This window comes from Cyprinus carpio, chromosome B24 (assembly GCF_018340385.1).
Source record: "Cyprinus carpio isolate SPL01 chromosome B24, ASM1834038v1, whole genome shotgun sequence".
Lineage (NCBI taxonomy): Eukaryota > Metazoa > Chordata > Actinopteri > Cypriniformes > Cyprinidae > Cyprinus > Cyprinus carpio.
Genome location: NC_056620.1, coordinates 4,110,113 through 4,128,846, shown reverse-complemented (window position 1 = coordinate 4,128,846; position 18,734 = coordinate 4,110,113). Strand labels below are relative to the sequence as shown.

General features: G+C 36.5%; 1 long non-coding RNA gene across 1 annotated transcript; it reads right to left on the bottom strand.

Moving 5' to 3' along the window:
• Positions 1-544: 544 nt before the first annotated feature.
• Positions 545-18,450, bottom strand: LOC122142305. Its single transcript, XR_006158510.1, has 3 exons — positions 18,082-18,450; positions 1,939-2,097; positions 545-568 (listed from the first exon to the last, which is right to left on the bottom strand). It is a non-coding gene; the product is annotated as an uncharacterized LOC122142305 (long non-coding RNA).
• Positions 18,451-18,734: the final 284 nt, after the last annotated feature.

Below are 18,734 nucleotides of genomic sequence, written 5' to 3'. Positions count from 1 at the left end.
GCTCAACTTTGAAATGGCCCTCTTGTAGTCCAAGAGGACAAGAGTACTTAAATAATAGTGGAGGTAATGGCCTTTTGGAGACACGTCACATGTTGCTGAGTTACTAACAGAGGAATATGTTTCAGTAGCGGGGATTAGTACACTTTACCATGCTTCTTAGATTAAAATTCATTGATGATGCTATGGCAAACATTACTCTTGTTGCTCATTTCCAGTGTTTGTAATTTGAAGCCTTAAACTTTGGTGCATCAGTTTATCTGTGCCATTTCATTTGTGCTATAGATATCTCAAATCATGAGATGAGATGTGGTTCTTTTTAGGTGACTGAACTTACAAGTGAAATAACCTCATGACTAAGGTATTTCTTTGACATTGCATGCAGTTTTAGTAACCTTGGTGTATGTCAACCATTAATTAAATTAAATATTAAATGGTTACATTACATATTTGGATATAAATAAATGCAAATGGATCATTAAAAAAAAAAAAAATCTATCATTGTGGTTAATGAAAAAAATAAAATAGATTTACCTTGAAAAAGGGTCCCATATTGTAGCCTGTTTCTGCCCTAGAGTAAAAAAAAAAAAAAAAAAAATATATATATATATATATATATATATATATATATATATATATACATTGTCAAATAAAGTTAAAAGACATTGAAATTGGAAGATATAACGGCATGTGAGATATGTCTCAGTTACAAGAAATAAAGTCACACTGTAAAATATAAAGTAATATAGTGACATATAAAGATGCAAATGCAATACATAGTCACATAGCAAAATATAGTCACTGTGAGACTTGAAGTCAAATAACTCTTATGAAACAAAAATATAAATGGAATATTATTATATTATTATAACACAAATACAAACTTGATCTTTTGATTTTTAAAAATAACAATATGTGTGGTGGAATTAAAAAAAAGTGTTTTCTGAAAATAAATATTAAAATGTTAGGATACTTGGCTAATTTGATGATTTATTAAAGTGGCAATATTTATAAATGGATTGAGTGATATTAGACATGTTAAAATTTATTTATGCACAAACAGTGCAATATTTATTCACATCTATATATTAGTGTACCATTTAATATATGCAATTTCATGCATTACAATATACAAGTCATTATATATTGTCCCATTTCTAAATATATATAAAAAATGACAATTCCTCAGGTATTATTCAAAATACGGTTATATTTAACACAATATATTATTATTTTATTATTTTTATTAAATAATTTCATATATTTAGTATTAATATATAAGGAAATATATTTTCTTTGCATGTGGGAAAGTGAAATAATGTCGCAATCAGCATGTTTCACTCTGAAGAAGCAACAGGCTTTCAAGTTATAATCCTAGCTGTATTTTGAAATTTGGGAATGGTCTCTTTAGACTTGGGCTAATAGACAACCCCCCAGAATACCTTAGCAACTCCATAGAAACATCCTGGCAACCGTCCACAACACACATGGGCTTTCCACTGACATTCAAACCTGTACCATTGAATTCTCCATGTTCCTTGAACAACTTCCACCTCCTTTCAGCTCCATCTACCTTTATTAATATTAAAAGTGAGATTTTTTTCAGTATCAAGCCTCCTTATGTAGTGAGTTTCAGAGTTTTCTTTCAAGACACATTTGTTGTGCTATGTATCCTGAACAGCCACTCTTCTTTAACAATAGACTTCAAGAAAAACAAAAGGTTGGTTTTCTAATTGAATCACCACTATCTTTGCCCTGTTGTGCCTCATCCTTATTCTGTCAGCGTCGAAGCCATTCCTGTGTCCTCTCCGCTTACCAAAAAGAGTAGATGCGTCACTATTTAGTCTCTTTGACGAGGTGGCCCTTCCTGGCCCATGCCCAGAAGAAAGGCCTTTCTCCTCAGCTCAGCATCAAACCGTAACCTTTCTCATGTTTAATTACCTTAAGTAAGTTCGGAGTGGGCCGCTGTGCTGTCTCCCCGACTCATCCTTCCGCTGGCGCTGATGTGAAGTCCACATGTGTGCGGAGTCTCCCGCTGTCTGCTGCCACACGCTGCACGCTATGGAGCACTGATGACCTGAGCCCTCACTCTCTCGGACTCTCATTCACACGCAAACACATACCCATGATTAAATAAATAAATAAATAAATAAAAAAAAAAAAAAAAAAAAAAAAAAATATATATATATATATATATATATATATATATATATATATATATATATATATATATATATATATATATATATATATATATATAAATTTTTATATATATTCCCTTTTTTCCCTAAAATAACTGTATATATATTATTTCTTTTAATATTAATGTATTATTAATTATGTGCCTTTAAAAAAATTTAGACCAGGACCTACTATTTAATAGGCTTAAGTGCCTTTAAAAAAATGCTTATTAGTTTGTCTGTAATGTCAATATGACATAAGAACCTTAAATTGTAAAATTAAATTTCAAATGAGTCAAAGATAAGCACAAACACATTAGTAGCATCAGAAATCGAAATTAAATGACACCTTAAACATTGCAGTTGCGGCTATGCTCAAGAAAAACCATCGACTTGTGTGTGATACACTGTTTCTACATTTATGATGCTTTTGGTTGCAAGCCGTCCGTTTTATTTATATAATGAAAATATACCACTTCAGTGTAAACATACTAGATTCCATCAAAGGTCTCATTGAAGTCATATAAGTAAGTGTGTAATTAAATATTTTACATATACAGATTGCATATTAAAGAATATGCACAGTCTACATTGACCTCTGAGCCATCCAATTACATTGATTATTATTTCCGTTGGGCCACTTCTTAATCTGGCCTCCATTTTAACAGATCCTTCTCCAACTGCCTTTTTCTGACAATGAATAAATTTTTTCTCAAAGAAAACTAAAATGGAGTAACGGTGGTTACTGCCAATCACCCGCAATCAGCCTTTTTTTTTTTTTTGCTGCTCTCGTTTCCTCATCGCTTGATGTGTGGAGATTAGGACCCTCTCCGCAGGGAGCCGTGCGGCACTCAGCAGAAATGAGGGTCTTCTAGGAAGTTTTACCTCTCCTGTTTGGAAACTTCTCCATCTGGGTTCCCTCAGCTTTCCCAGCATCCTCAAACACAGCTGAGTGGAGTCAAAGCTCTGCTGAAACACCAATACAGCTGTGGGATGTACTGTATTAGTTCATAATCAGCCAAATGCAACATGTAAGGTGAGAAGTCTGTACTGGTGTGAAAAGTTTCAATGTTGGTCTTAAACCATGATTATCCCTTCCTCCCTGTCTTTACTTTCCATTCATCTAATATTTCTCTGTTGCATTTAGCAGTCGTATACCTCTGCATATTGTTAAAATGGCCGACGACAACTTCGTAAACTGTATACTACCCAGCCCAAGTAAATAAAGTTAGATCTGCCATCTGCTTTTTCAGTACAAGCCAGTCATGTTTCATGTTCTTGTTTTTTTTTTTTTTTTTTTGGCTGCACCCAAATTTAATGATATTTTTAAATGATTATTATTATTTTTTTAAGATTTAAACAAGGCTGCAATCAAACCCAAATCCTTTTTTTTTTTTTTTAAGAGAAAATGAGTTAATCTCCCAATTCAGATAAAGAAACTGTGACAGTACGCAGACTACTTTACCAGCTGCCATTATATGATATAGTTTAATGGATCTGATTTACCAATAGCACAATATTTTCTTCAATGAGTGCGACAAAAAAAGGACCTTTCAGCATCATTTCCTTTTGCATACCAAAAGTCATTCAAACGAGGGACCTTTAACCAGGAGCAATGTGCTATTCATGCTATTTTAATTACAATGTTAAACCATTATTTGTTTCAACACCTGGTTAAACCATTCAGGCTTGTTTAAATCCCCCTTTTTATCCCAGGTGTGTTGGAAAGGCTCAAAGGGGTGAATAGGTCTGCCACAACAGGGACATAATCAAGTCGGCTGAGCTGGCTGCTGAATGAGCTTCAGGGACGAGTTCAGATGCTACACACTCTAGTTCTCAGAGAAAGAGTGCAAGGTGGATTATGCTTGAAAAGAGGATTTAGTCAAGGATGTACCCTCAAGGTTTTTTTTTTTTTTTTTCATCTTTCTCCTTTTCGTAGTGGTAAGCGTCATGAATAGCACCTTTTCTCCTTTGGAGCAGTATTAGGAAACTCAATTGCTAGCTTAAAAGCTATTGCCTTTGTTGTGCATTTCTCTGCATATATTTGTGTTGCAGTTTGGCTGATGGAAACCAAGAGACCATGCTGTTTGACACTGTGGATGGGCCTGCTTTTAGAAAACCTCTTCAAATAGGGGTTTCGCATCTTCTAAGCTTCTTTTCTTTTCCGTACTATCAGCTTCTTTGAAGTTGGGTTTGTACTTTGTTGATCCAGCTTTGTCTCCTATGATGTTATTAGCAGCACCATAGTGGAGAACTTGACCCCTGTGGAGTTGTAGTTGGGGTAGGACCAAGCCTACCTGGCTTAGGTGCTTGTTTCAGAAGGTTCTTGTCTTAATTAGAGACAAGAATAGGACAAAGTCATGTTATTCAAAACAGAAACACGCCGAGAAAACACATTATACAGGCCTTGACGTATCTATTCACACTAAGCTTTCATTGCTAAGTCAGGAGCCCTTTGTACGCCTCGCAAGCCTCTTCTTTTACAACATAGACAAGGCCTACGCACAGTTCCTCTTAACGAATTAATGTCTGCTAATAACCCTTCAACAGCCTCTCGTAAATGGATTAAGCTCTTCTTTGCACTTTTTGAGCAAAATTTAATTAAGATTTAGATTGGGTTTTAGCATGTCTGGGCAGATCCACGCTGCATTCACGATGGTCTTCAATTTAGGACCAAAATAAGTTAAGCTGCTTCTGCAATAATTACCCCATCTACTTTTAAATGATTCCTAATTATGCTTCATCCCCATGTAATTTAATAAGCATCTTCAGGCAGCGCATGCTAGAAAAGTCTATTTACATTTTAAAGGTCAGATGTTGTTTATTTTTGCTTTGAATAAGAGTTGCAGTGTTGCACTAATACCCATACTGCGCCAAAGCTAGCGCAACAATTTAGTAATTATGAAGAAAAACAGACCTATTAAAACACAACTACATTGTTTTGATGGTGATATTATCTGTTGAACATGTCCATGTAATATGTCTCTAATAAAAATGCTACTCACTCTTCCTCTACGGCCTGTTGGAACTGACCGAGTCATATGTTATGTTAAAGGGATACTCCATCCCAAAATGAAAATTTTGTCATTAATCACTTACCCCCATGTTGTTCAAAACCCGTAAAAGCTTTATTAGTCTTCGGAACACATTTAAGATATTTTGGATGAAAACAGGGAGGCTTGAGACTGTCCCATAGACTGCCAAATAAATAACAGTGTCAAGGTCCAGGAAAGTATGAAAAGCATCGTCAGAATAGTCCATCTGCCATCAGTGATTCAACCGTAACGAAGTGTTATGAAGCGATGGGAATATTTTGTACACAAAGTCAACTAAACGCAGGTGGCGTACACTCTTCTGTGTCAGCCATGCTGCGCTGATGCACTGTTGTCTTTCAAACCAAAGCGTAAATACAAGTTAAAAATGTATCCTTGTGGCGCAGCTGCTACAGAAGAGTGTACGGCGCCTGCGTACTGCTCAGATTTGTCAAAATGATGCTACGCTGATGTGGAGTGACACAGAGGAGAGGAATTGTTGAATAAAGTCGTTATTTTTGTTTTCTTCATGTACAAAAAGTATTGTCATCGCTTCATAACGTTACGGTTGAACCACTGATGACAGATGGACTATTCTGATGATGCTTTTCATACTTTCCTGTACCTTGACACTGTTATTTATTTAGCAGTCTATGGGACAGTTTCGAGCCTCCCTGTTTTCATCCAAAATATCTTAAATTGTGTTCAGAAGACGAACAAAGCTTTTACAGGTTTGGAACGACATGGGGGTAAGTGATTAATGACAAAATTTTCATTTTTGGTCGGAGTAACCCTTTAAAGGAAAGATGAACACGCTAACTTAATTTACGGACTTCTGAAGCCATCCAGGACACTGACCACTTCCAGCAGGAATAAGACATCCAACTGAGTATCCTCCAAAGACAGCAGCAGAATAAAGAAATTAAATTTCCCCCCACCACATGACACACACACAATATCTATAGCACAATTTTAGAACAAATAATGTTTCTGGAAGATTTATGAAGTGGTGGAATTGTTGCAGCTTTCTTCTCCTGTGCTTCATTTAATTACCACCTCTGAGAGCTAGTCTCCAAGAAGCTGACAAGACAATTGGAAGTGTCATCGTAATTATTTTAGAGGGCACATCGCAGAGCGTTTTATGCACTTGGATTTTCTACGCAGCTCTTGAACCAGTGGTACATAGTAAATGGGTTAAATCAGTGGGATTGATACAATATTTCCCTCACCTGGTGATGTAATTCAACCTTTGCCATCTTTAAAGTAAATCACAGATCTGCAGGGTTGCATTTGGATTAGATATAGTACCACGCTATGAAATATAAATCAAATAAAGTGGGAAGAATTGAATGTGTTGGTGCACATCACACTGCTAAAGGTCACATAGCACTCTGTCATCTGTAGCTAGTGTGGTTTCCCACTTTTCAAAACCTACCGACCACTGCTGTTGAAAGCCTGCCAAGATACACAGCACAGTGTGCAATGGAGAAAGCGATCCCTCTATCTACTCCAGAGATCAAGGGGGGAGAGTTCCTGATGATCCGTTCCACACAGAACGGGCCAAAGAAAATGAAGATTTAAAGACTATCAAACCAAAAGCTGGAAGAAAGGAGGAAATGAACTGGTTTCGATGTGGAGCCCTGCCCACAGCGTGCCCGGTCCTCCCTGCTCTGGAAATAAGCTTTGCAAAATGCATTTTGGGAAAATTGCCCGCCCCTGCCGCCATGCTCTCTATTTACCGGGCCCTAGCCACATTGAGGAACCCCTGCTGATAGTACTTTCCCAAATCTGTCTTGATGCTTCTGGTCTGTCGCTGCGTGCCCCAGGGCCTATGGTGCCTGGACACGCAGTGATCCCTCATTTGGGCTCAAAGCCAACTGAACCATGGAGACCTCTCGCCCCGACACTATCACACTGGCTAAAGTGGAACTCAGATTGACAGATCGCAGACCGTGGATGCCCTGGCCACCAGTCAGCCAGCATCAGTCTCTACTGGTTGAAACGAACTGCTGGCATGAATAGGGCAGGCCCCAAATTGCCGTGTTTTGGCAGTGTGAACCAAAACAAGAGGACAATATCTGAAAAAGTCTTTATTTTGGTCTTTTAATCCCGGCGGCTTTTGGTTGGCCTGGAGTGTTAAAGATTAGCCTCGATCATGGGGAAGGTTATTTATTTCCCAGAGGCCACAGATATTGAGTATTTCAAGGGTTTATAAAATCAACAACAGCCAATTAAAATGTATTACTTGTTGGCCACGCAAGTGGCCCTTTGGCACTTTCCGCAGTGTGTATGAACTGCTTCAGGTAATGGTTAGCAAGGATGACTTTATTGACCTATTTTGCAATGGAAACTGTTTTGCATATCATGCAAATGAAATTCATAGCAGCGGCTGCCATTTGCCAGGCAATAATGCATTTTGAACTTGTTTTATATATATATATATATATATATATATATATATATATATATATATATATAATATTTATAAGGATGAAATTGATTTTATCGTCTTTTGGAGCTCTGTGAGCAAAGGGAGAGAGTGACAGAGAAAGGGGTCCCATAGCTCCCATTAATGTACACCGGGGAGTCCTAAGTGTCACCCATGAAATCAAGATGTTAGGGTGTGAAAAAAAGGGGAGGAACCGAAAGTAATTGTCATTATTGTTAAGTTCTCCTCATCTGCCCTGCAACTTAAGGTCGCTTTTTGACTTTTAGCGACAAACGGGCGACCACCATACATATGGGCCTCCCTGCAAATGTTCTGAAACTGCTGGGCGTTACTGAGTTTGACATTGATTTGGGGTTTAGTTCAAGATGCTGTCATTGGTCTAGGACCAGAGTAACCACAGGTAACACAATGGATGGGTCCTACTACCATGGTCAGATCCATATCATTTTGTTAATTTCCATTTTTGTTCTAACAATAGAAACTAAAATTAGTGTTACGCTTTATTTTGATAGCTCACTTTAGACATTCTACTAACTAAAAGTAACTGCAACCACATGTTAACTAACTCTAATTTGCAACTACATGTCAACGAACTCTCAATAGAGTATTAGGAGACAGTTAGGTTAGGGTTATTGGAATAAATTTAAATGAACTTGAAAAGATACTTATTGTTAAGTTCATTTTTGTAAAGTTACTTAGTAGAATGTCTATTGGGGGACCTTCAAAATAAAGGGCTAAATATTAAGCAGACAGTCTACTAACCCTTTAATAACTGGTAGTTAGCATATAGTTACTTATAATTGGTAGAATGTCTAAAGTGGAGTATCAAAGTAAAGTGTTACCAAAAATTGTAACCTTAATACATTTAAAAAATATCCCTAGAAATGGCATTCCTTCTCTGATGATGTCAGTTTGATGGCTTTGGGTAGAATACCCTTAAATACTCCCTTCCAATCGTTAGTTAGTTTGCTGTCACCATGATATTCAATATCCAATATTCCGTTTAAGTAGCAACGGAGATTTTAAACATTTGAAGAATATTATTTGAGCTGCATTTTACTCTATAATCCTAACAAATTAATGAGAAACATCCAAGACAAAGTTGATATTAGGGAATGAATCTCTTGAGCCATGAAAAAGCAACCTGAGCAAGAACATTTCCACTGGGCCAAACAATACACATTTTGCCTGTGTCTGAAGCTATTGCGGATCCAGCGTGTACTCGGTTTATCCTGTACTTAGTCCGTCCCAGTTTAGTCCCATCAGCTCTAGCAGACGAGAGGTCCTGGTGTGATGGAGACAGAAGCTTCGCCGTCTACAGTGGCTGGTCCTGTCTAAGATTCCTCATCAGCCTGTGTCACTGCATCCCAGTGGGAGAGGGGACTTACACCCAGGGCAAATCTGTAAACACCAATTTAATCTGCATGGAGAAAGTTACTGTCATCAGCAGTGACAGCAAAAGCCTCTGGGCCACAAAGCCGCACAAAGAGTCACTCCCCCCCAATATTGCTGTCAAATCCCGACATTAAGCTATTATGGCCGTCAAGGAAGCTGCCATTGAGAGGCTCGTCTCTATCCACCGTTATCAGCGCGGCTTCCAGAGCGGCCAGTGCACACATGCATGTGATTATGACGGGCCTGGTAATTTAATGCTCTCCATTAATTGCCGTCACATTGTTTTATGACCTCCAGCATGAGCTGATTGGCGAATCTTAAAATAGCCGAACCTGTGTACAAAGTGTTTCTTATATGCTATGTGATTTTTTAAAAGGGAAATGGTGATAGGCCTTACAGTGATGAATTCTGTTATGCAGAGGGGAACAAGTGAGTGTAATATGGTGGAACTGGCTTAATTGCATGCATATATATGATAATCCTCTTTCTATAGTCTGCAACATTTCAATTATTGAATTAATGACCTCCTTAGATTATGTATCATTGTTTTAGTGCAGCAAAAACTGTAGTGACAAATGTATGTTGATGGTACTCTGCTCATTTTTATCAAATTCTTTGCTGAAATAACAATAGACACAAATGAGGCAGTTGTTACACAGTAATTAATTTATAATTGCATATAAAATGCATTTAATTTATTTGAAATGTTCATAATCTGAATTCTGATTATGAATCAATGAGTTCATAATCTCTGACTTTTGAAACTCTAAAAACATATATATTAAGAAGGAGATATTAAAAAAAATATCTGCCCTATGGGATATATGAAACAGATTAAAATAAATATTTTTATTATACAAATGCAAATGGAAGATATCAAATTACTATGCTGACTAAATATATGTATTTAATCACAATCACAAAATATATTATCTTCTATATAATGATTATTTTTTTACCTTGTGTCTGTCCAGACAAGGTTGTTACAGCTGGGCTGTTTGAAAAAGAGAGAGTGTGTGTGTAAGGCTACTGAAGATTGTTTTTGCAGATGCTTTTTTTTTTTCCTTGGGTTGACTTCAAAAAGGAATGGAATTTTGACTTGCTTTTGGCAGTATGAGTGAATCAATGAGAATCAGCTGAACACAATATTTTACTTCCAAAAAAGAGAACAAATAGACAGAAAAGTGGGACATTTTCCATCGTCTCGTTCCATAGAACAAAGGGAGGTCATGCAGAAGGGGGGCGTTAACCTTTGACCTCCAGAGTGTGATTAGGCTTATAATAGCAGGTCTAGATTCTCAGTCCATCCGCTCTGATCCCATGCACGCCACCTGTTTAAAGCTGAATGTCTCATGGGCAGTCACTGGGAACAGTTGAGGAACTTCAGGGACAAAAACATGTCCCATAGGAGCCACTGTTTGAAATCGGACTCCTCTTGTATCACTTAGAGTAATATGTGTCTCTGATGCTGTAGCACTCACAAACTGTATTTTCCCAAATACATATCTATAAACCATTTTGTATCCATGCATGCAAATATTTATTTTATTTTATTTTTTCAGCACAAAATTTAAGACATTATTTCATGAAAATATTGCTCCACACCATAGCTCCCAAGTCTATTCTGTGTGAAACTTCATGTTTTTATGTCAATAAAACCATATGCCGTTAGATTGCACGTGGTTCGCAACTGAACGCAGCAAGCGTATCCGTCTTAATGGACATTGACTGGCCTGCTTCAGAAACAGGATTATTGAGTGAAAATATTGTCTAATTTGTCTCCATAGTCCATCAGTGTTCATCAAATATGAGGCTCACACAATCAGATCATAACAAATATGAAAAATCAGCTATGTAAATGATGTCGATTAATCAAGAAGAACGTAGCCCACAAAAGAGAGAGACCGGGTGTACGAAATTGAAATGCCAATGGCTAAGCCGTGCTTTTTGCATGTATTAAACTTTAACTGTCCAGCTGGTTGTGCATGGATTATACTGATTACTGGTGTTTCTTTATCAAGAACGGCTTCATCCAAAGAATGTTTTATTAATCTAAATGTGCTATTTGTAAAACTCATAATCTGGAGTGGTATTTGCTCATAGCAACTGCAAATTAAATGTAAATGTGATATCCAGAGCAGTAGTAATTTTTTTTACGTCGTCGCCAGAGCAAATCAGTTCAGCACAAACATTAATTTATCAAAAGGCAATCAAAGAATTAAAGAAACACGTATATTGTACTGTATTATCCCATTATTGATTTGATACTTGTAATGATGGTAATGCTTGTTTTATGATATTAAGGGGCTGTGAAATTATGTGCTTTCTTGAAATACCAATATCATAACACCCACTGGTCCTCTTTGCATAAACTCCATTCAGCCTCCAGGAATGAGAAAAAGGAGAAAAGGGTGGAGGGATGTCGAAAAAAGCAAAAGCGAGGTTTGTGTAAATGGAGCAATGCACTTTCAAAGCCATATCTGGATATTAATTTCAAGCCACAAACAGTGGTCTCCATGCGCATCGTTGTTAGAGCTGTGGCCCCCGGCGACGGATTGATCCACTTCACCGGCTCAGTGGGGGTGCTGGAGATCTGGAGGGTATCAGCAGGGCTCCAAATCAATAAGGTTAATAGATGTGGGGGCCACGCAGTCAGAGGTGAGCAGCCTGGCATTTTCTGCGCCAATGAAGAAAATTCCTGATGACGAGATGTCACATTCGGGGCCTGCATTAATGTCAGTTTGATTACCTGCACCTCCAGTGTCAGTTAGTGTGTTAGCCGAGGTCCGTGCTCTGACCATTAACTGAAATTATATTTACCACAGGCCACTTCCACACGCACACCCCTGCCCCCCTTATCCTGGCTTCGGGACTTGACTTTGTCGTCACTTCTTATGGCCGGCCGGTCTCTACAAATTGCCCAGCCATTTCCCCCTCCCTTTATGGGACTGATTTCTATACTACAAACAGTTTCATAATCACTCGATGCGTAATTTGCTCTAATTTTGAATTTGTGCTGGAGTATTTGCTCCTTTAAAACATGTGTCTTTATAGAAGCTCTCACATCCGATTTCTGGGAGCACATAATTGCCTTTCACTAAACGGAGGAAGAGGAGGAAGAAAAGGATAAAGGAAAAAATAACAATTGGGGCAGAACTGCGAAAAGACCATGAGAAAGGGTCGGTGGCAATTTACCAAGACAAATGAATGAACGTTTGTTTCCTTCAGGGGTCATTTTAGTTTTAATTCTGCCTTTTATTCCTAATGTAATTATTTGTTGGTGAAATAAAGATGTTAGGGATGATGAAAAGGAAATATCTAGTTTACAACTCAGAAATGAAGCTCTTAGGAATGTAATATTTCTTATAAACAGTTGTATAATTTAGACATTTTTTTTTTTTTTTTTACTTCAAGTCAGACTTAAGATAGCTTTCAAAGCACAGAATCTAAACGCAGACGTTACTCAGCCATGTTCTAGTGAAAGCTAACGAGGTCACAGTATGGATAACAAGCACTGGCCTGCAATTAAAGGCTAGCAACCACAGACTTCACAACTCAGGAAGTTTGCAGTCATCCCACTCACATTGTGGCATACACAATTCCATTAGCATTTTTGAATGGGGCCTTTTCATATGTTTCGATGCACAAAGTCTTGACCCTTGAATGGTAAAATGCAAATGGGGTGCTTGCTGGTCTATTATGTGAGTATCCCAGCCTCTCTACCTGCCTAATGTCCATACAGGGGCCCATTGTGCTGGTCCAGAGGAGGTAACCTGCCTCCACCACACCTTTTATTATGAAAGCACCTGCAGCACGTATAGTGATTACTGCTAGGTGAGATGGAAGAAACTGGTTTAGGTCCTGCTGGCTGTGTCAAACTCTCTGATCCACACCCCTCACGTGAATTCAGATGCACCAAACAAAAGGAAAGTACTGGGAAATATTATATAGCACATGAAAAACTTTGTTTGCATTCGCAGCTTAGCGGCTTCATCCTAATAGAAGCTTTGTGGAGGAGAGTTTGGTCATTGTTATTCACAACCCTCCCCTAAACTGGATGAGATTAAGATGAATCGTAATAAAGAGCATTCACAAGAATCTGACAGACGTTTCATAGGTCCTGCAGATTTAAATAATAATCTTCTCTTTGGGTTATTTAGATATCATGCATTACAATCCACTTCTTTAACCTCTGCTGCCACTTCACTGGATTCTCAGCTCTGTATAAAGCTATTCTTCAGGAATATTAAGTGTTTCATATATGACATTACGTTTGAGTGTCTTCTCATGACATTAAAGTGAATGTCAAATATTATTCATTAATCAAAGGCTGTTTGAAGTGGAGTGGAAGGCTGTCGTGACTCTATTACTCTCTTTACACTACGAAAGTAAAAGCACCAAACAGAGATGGGTTTTGAACTAAACTTTCTTCATTTTGTAGATTCAACATATGATATGAAAAAAAAAAAGATAGCCAGGCATAATTCATGTTGCATCAGAGTATTAAGAACCAATAAGAATTAAATGTTCAGTTCTCCTTTGTATATATATATATATGAATAAAATAAATAAATAAATAAGGTTACCATAGCTTCTGACAAAAAAATAAAAAAAAAAATAAAAATCACAGTTTATAAACAAAATGAAACATTAATTCACATTAATTAAAGGTCATATTTCACCTTAAGTGGTAAACCAATATATATATGAAATCGCCAAGATGAAATGTATAAAGAAATTATTATGTGTGTTTGTGCATGCACCATTGAAATATTCTCCATGGTTTGTTTTAATGCATTTCAGTTTTGATGTATTTTTATTTTATTTATATATTTTTTATATTTTAAATGTTAGACAATTAAGTAAATTATTACTTTATTGCATTTTTTTTTTTAGTTTCTGTTTTTATTAGTATTTTTATTTTTTATTTTTAGAATTTCCATTTTCATTGCAATTTTAGCCAACGTTCATGTTTGTATTTATTTATTTATTGAATAGTAAATCAAGAGTAAATCGAGGAAGAAAGTTTGGCACATTGCAAATGTTGTTGAGCAATGGCTGCAACTTGCACCATTCATTCATTCATCCACTGAAAGTAGTGGCTAATTATTTTCAAGTCACAGTTCCATGTTTTTAGTAATAATCACAGTAGCTGCAGTATTTTAGCAGACACTAGAGTCCCATGGTAAATATCTGTAAGGGACAGTCTTGTCAATGAAACATTTATTAGTTTTTTGAAGGTCCCCTTTACAAGGTAGCATTTTCTGTGTTGTTCTAAGTTTATTAGCTGCTCTGTGTCTGTTTTTGCTGTTAGTTTGTTTATTCTCTGTGTGGGACTGGAAACTCTTCAGCCCCGGTGACCAACAGCAGGTGAGGGCCCGAACCTCTTTGAAGTCCCAGCTCCTTATTGATCGTGTGCATATTCTAAAAATCAAAGAGGGCTTCAAAGGCATATCTAAACTCTAAAAGACCCCTGCGCGCCCAAAACAGGCCAAGCAGTGACAGCGTGAACAAGCAAAGCAGGTGGTACTTGAGGAGGTCCAACCCCCCAACAATACCTCGGCACCACAGGACTGTCCCGATGCAGCAGTCAGGACACCCTCATTACACTGCTAATGTCAGTAATGGCCATTTGTGACAAGTACAAATCCTCTCTGAGGAAGGTTTAATATTATCGTGGCCAGCCTAGCCGCTAGCTATGGGCATGTATTGATGTGTTTCTGCTGGGCGGTGCATTAGTTAGCAAGTCAACTGTATGTGATTGGAATGAAACTCTGGGAGTAGCTAACAAGCCTTGCATTACTAAAAGGCATTTTATTCATTATTTGAAGGCTATGGCAAAGAGATGTGACAAATGTACAGCGTGATGGTACAAATGAGTGGTAGTTTGCTATACATTTTATACCACTTTTTCTGGAAATTAAAGATTATTTCCATGTGATATGTTGTATTTGAGATACTATTAGAATTGTTATTAATATTTTTAAATCACAAATTTTATATTTTTCATTAGTTAAAATGTATTTGTGTATGGGATGTTTTTATTAGTTTAACTAATTTTATTAGTTTATTTATTTTAATTTAAGGTTAGTTATTTTTGAATAGCAAGTAAAACTAAATTAAAATGAGAAAATACCATGGCAACTAACTGAAAGATTTTTTTAATTATTATTGTTATTTTTTGTTTATTTGTTTAATTATAATTCAGTTAACATTTAATACAAATGTTTTTATATTTGTATTTTTAGTGAACAATTATAACCCTGGATGAGCACAGTAAAAATGTTTGAAATATATAATCTGTTTTTTTGGGGTTTTTTTGACACATTTTAATGTTATTTAATGTAAAACTTTTTTTTTTTTTTTTTGCAATTATGACTTTGACTATGACTTTATGAAGAAAAAAAAAAATCTTTTACTCCTCATGCCATTTCAAACCTGTATGGATTTCATTTCTTCTGTGGAACAAAAAAAAAAAAAAAAAAAAAAAAAAAAGCTCCCAAAAAAAAAAAAAAAAAAAAAAAAAAAAAAAAAAAAAAAAAAAAAAACCTTTTGGAACCTTTATTTGAAGAGTGAATCCATAAATAAGTAGAAATTATCACACATATTTTATATATGACATTTTTCAGTCATGATATATGATATTACCTATTTCATACCATAAGATTTTGCTTATTCTGCTCACCCTACTCGAGGTGACAGGTGAGAGTGGATTCATCAGCAGGACACAGGTCTGTGGCTCTGTGTCACGGCTGGATGAACCTCCTCGTGTGAGTCTCTGGCTCATTCAGACATGAATTACACTGCTTCCTGATTTAACTCATTCTCTGCAGTGTCCACGCTTCTGTCAGTTTCCCTACCTCTTCACACAACAGCTAAGCCTTAGTGAAGTGACTATTCTAAGCACTCATTTTATTGTGTTAAACGATCAGGATCTTTATTTTGCTTATTTGAGTTTTGCTGATGCAAAAAAGATTTCACTCAAGTTCTAACAGATATGGTCTAAATATAACTGTAAGCCATATTTAACATCTCTTAAAACAGCAGGTGTGTGTGTGGATCTGGTCCGTGAAAAGTCTGTTTTTTTATGCTGCATTTCCATGTTTTATGATGACATTGTTGTTTTAAATATTGTCTTATTGGGCCTCTTTCAATTCAGATTTTGTTCACTGTAACTTGTAAATCCAAAGCAAGTGTCATCTGCCCTTAAAACGCATGTAAGCAAACAAACAAACACTGAATGAATTATGTTCCACAGGACTTAGCACTGGATAAACGAGTGAGAACACTAAAACCACTAACTTCTTTAAAACTCCTAAGTCCTAAATAACCTCCTTTAGGGAGAGAGGGAACACACAAGAATGGCCCAGCCGGCCTTTTCTTTAGATGCCACACAATGCAAACAATGAACTTACTGACCCCCAAAATCCTCTTTCGTAACATTTAAGGGTATTGCTGGCCGTGTTTTATTGACTGTTTTAGTTGTATGTGGATTTTTGAGCTATTCAAATGGCCACTTCTTAAAGAAATTGCTAAATACTCTGTGCACTCTTCTTGAAAAGTGAAGAACAGTGGAAAAGAGACATAAGTTTTGTTTTGTATAAAGAAAAAAAAGAAGCTTATTTGTATCATATTAAGTTTAAGTTTTTTTTTTTGCATTGAAAATGTTCTACAGTTCTCATCTCTGTAAAGAAAATAAAGTCATATTATTTAAATTTAAATGTATTTATACATCTAGGTTTTTGTTGTTCTATGTTTAATTTAAGATATTTGAAATATAATGAAAATTAAATAATTTTCATGTGAATGACAAAAAAAAATCTAAATGCGTTACGTTAATAGACTTTTTAGGGGAAATTAAGATTTAACATTCATTAAATATTAAAAAATTGTATATTACTTAATAATTATTTAATTTAATCTTAGTTCATTTTTATTTTAACACTTACTAATTCATTGTTAAAATCAAAAACTGTTTAAAAAAATATATAGTATACTAACTTTTATACGTTATGTCTGTACGCACTCTTTGGAATAGTATATTTGCTAACATGTGTGCTTTACGTGCGTAACCAACATGTGTGTTTCTGTGGTGAGCAACTGACCTCAAGTAGAAGTGTTTTAAGATTCACCATTTGAAGTCAGACATTAGAAGGATGCAGTCTGAGGTTTCATGTTTACATTTCATGCTGTGAAACTTGTCGAAGAAGAGAGAACAAACCATAGGCGAAGAGAGAGTGCTTAGCAGGGGTTGGCCAATCACAGCACATCATCTGCTTTGGTGTTTGTGGTCCATGACATGTAATTATAACCTAAACATTAGAAGTGCTTCAAAAGGCCTAAGAACATATATGTCTGTTGTGGCCTCTTGATAGAAACCTTCACGAGTGTGGTATCTAAATTGGCCTATTCAAGAAAAATGCCTTAAATGAGCTGTGAATGTTAAATCTGCATCCCGTAAAAAAAAAAGTAGGTGTTTTTTACAGACCTCAGTCACAATGCCTCGCGAAAGGACAATTGCCACATTTAGGAACTGTGAAAAAGTCCTGTGTCTGCAGAACTATGGCAGACTGGAGAATATGAATAGGCTTTTTACAGGTCAGAGCTTCCATTCAACCCACTGACATTGTTATTATCTGACGGTCATGGATGTGGCTAATTAATATTCCCATCATACCCCATAGGGCAAATTAGTCAAAAAATATGGTCCAGACAGTGTTTTCACAGTCTTGCTCACAGATTTTCACCTTATATGCTGACTTGTTGACTTGCACGCTTGGTTCCAAAACTAAATAAGCTACAAAGGCAGCTAGCTGCTCTCTAAAGCCCAAAGTATACTTAAGTTTTTACGAATATGCACAGTCCAATGCACAACTTTTTCAAAGTGTACTCCACCTGATCGCGCGCACGAATGCAGACACTCGACACATGCGCATTACAAAAATTTGTGCAGTGTCTGTGCCTCTCTTTCCAAGAGTTATGAGCAACAAAATGTCTTCGTACACGTTTACATTAGAGTTGCGTTTACCTTTTAACCCCCGACACGATCGTCAAAACGGTGTCTGTTCTGGAATTGCAGTATTCAGTAGTTTGTTGTTTTTCTTGTTTTTCCTTTTCTTCTCAATGTTAATTCTGAGCAAGTGTGCCGCATATGTCCTGAAAAGGTCGCCATCTAGTGTTTGGTTGCAGTATAGCTCATAAACTCCGCCCTCTACATGTACACGAATGGGAGGTGAGCCAAACTAAAAAAAAATAAAATAAAAAAATAAAAAAAAATAATAATAATAATTTTCCAGTGTGTGGCTGCCTCCGAAATCTGAAAAATGCTGCTTTCCAAGGTAAGAAGGCATCAAGGCACGTCCAAATCCAATGTTAGCTTCATTTCCTGACTTCTGAGATGCCTTCATCTGATTTTTGACATAGAAGAGGTATGCTTCACTGTATTTAAAATCACACAATCCCGTATGTTCCATATGCTTTAACTAAAAAATAAGCATGTCAACTGCAAGTGGGTTGGTGATCAACTTTTTCCACCTTGATGTCATTTATTGCGAGAATTACTGTGAAACAACAGCCAGGGAAAGTGTTGCCACCTTGTGGACAAACTATTTAGTGCAAAAAAAAATAAAAATAATAATAATAATAAAATCCAAAGCCCTGTCCCAAATGGCACACTCCGGA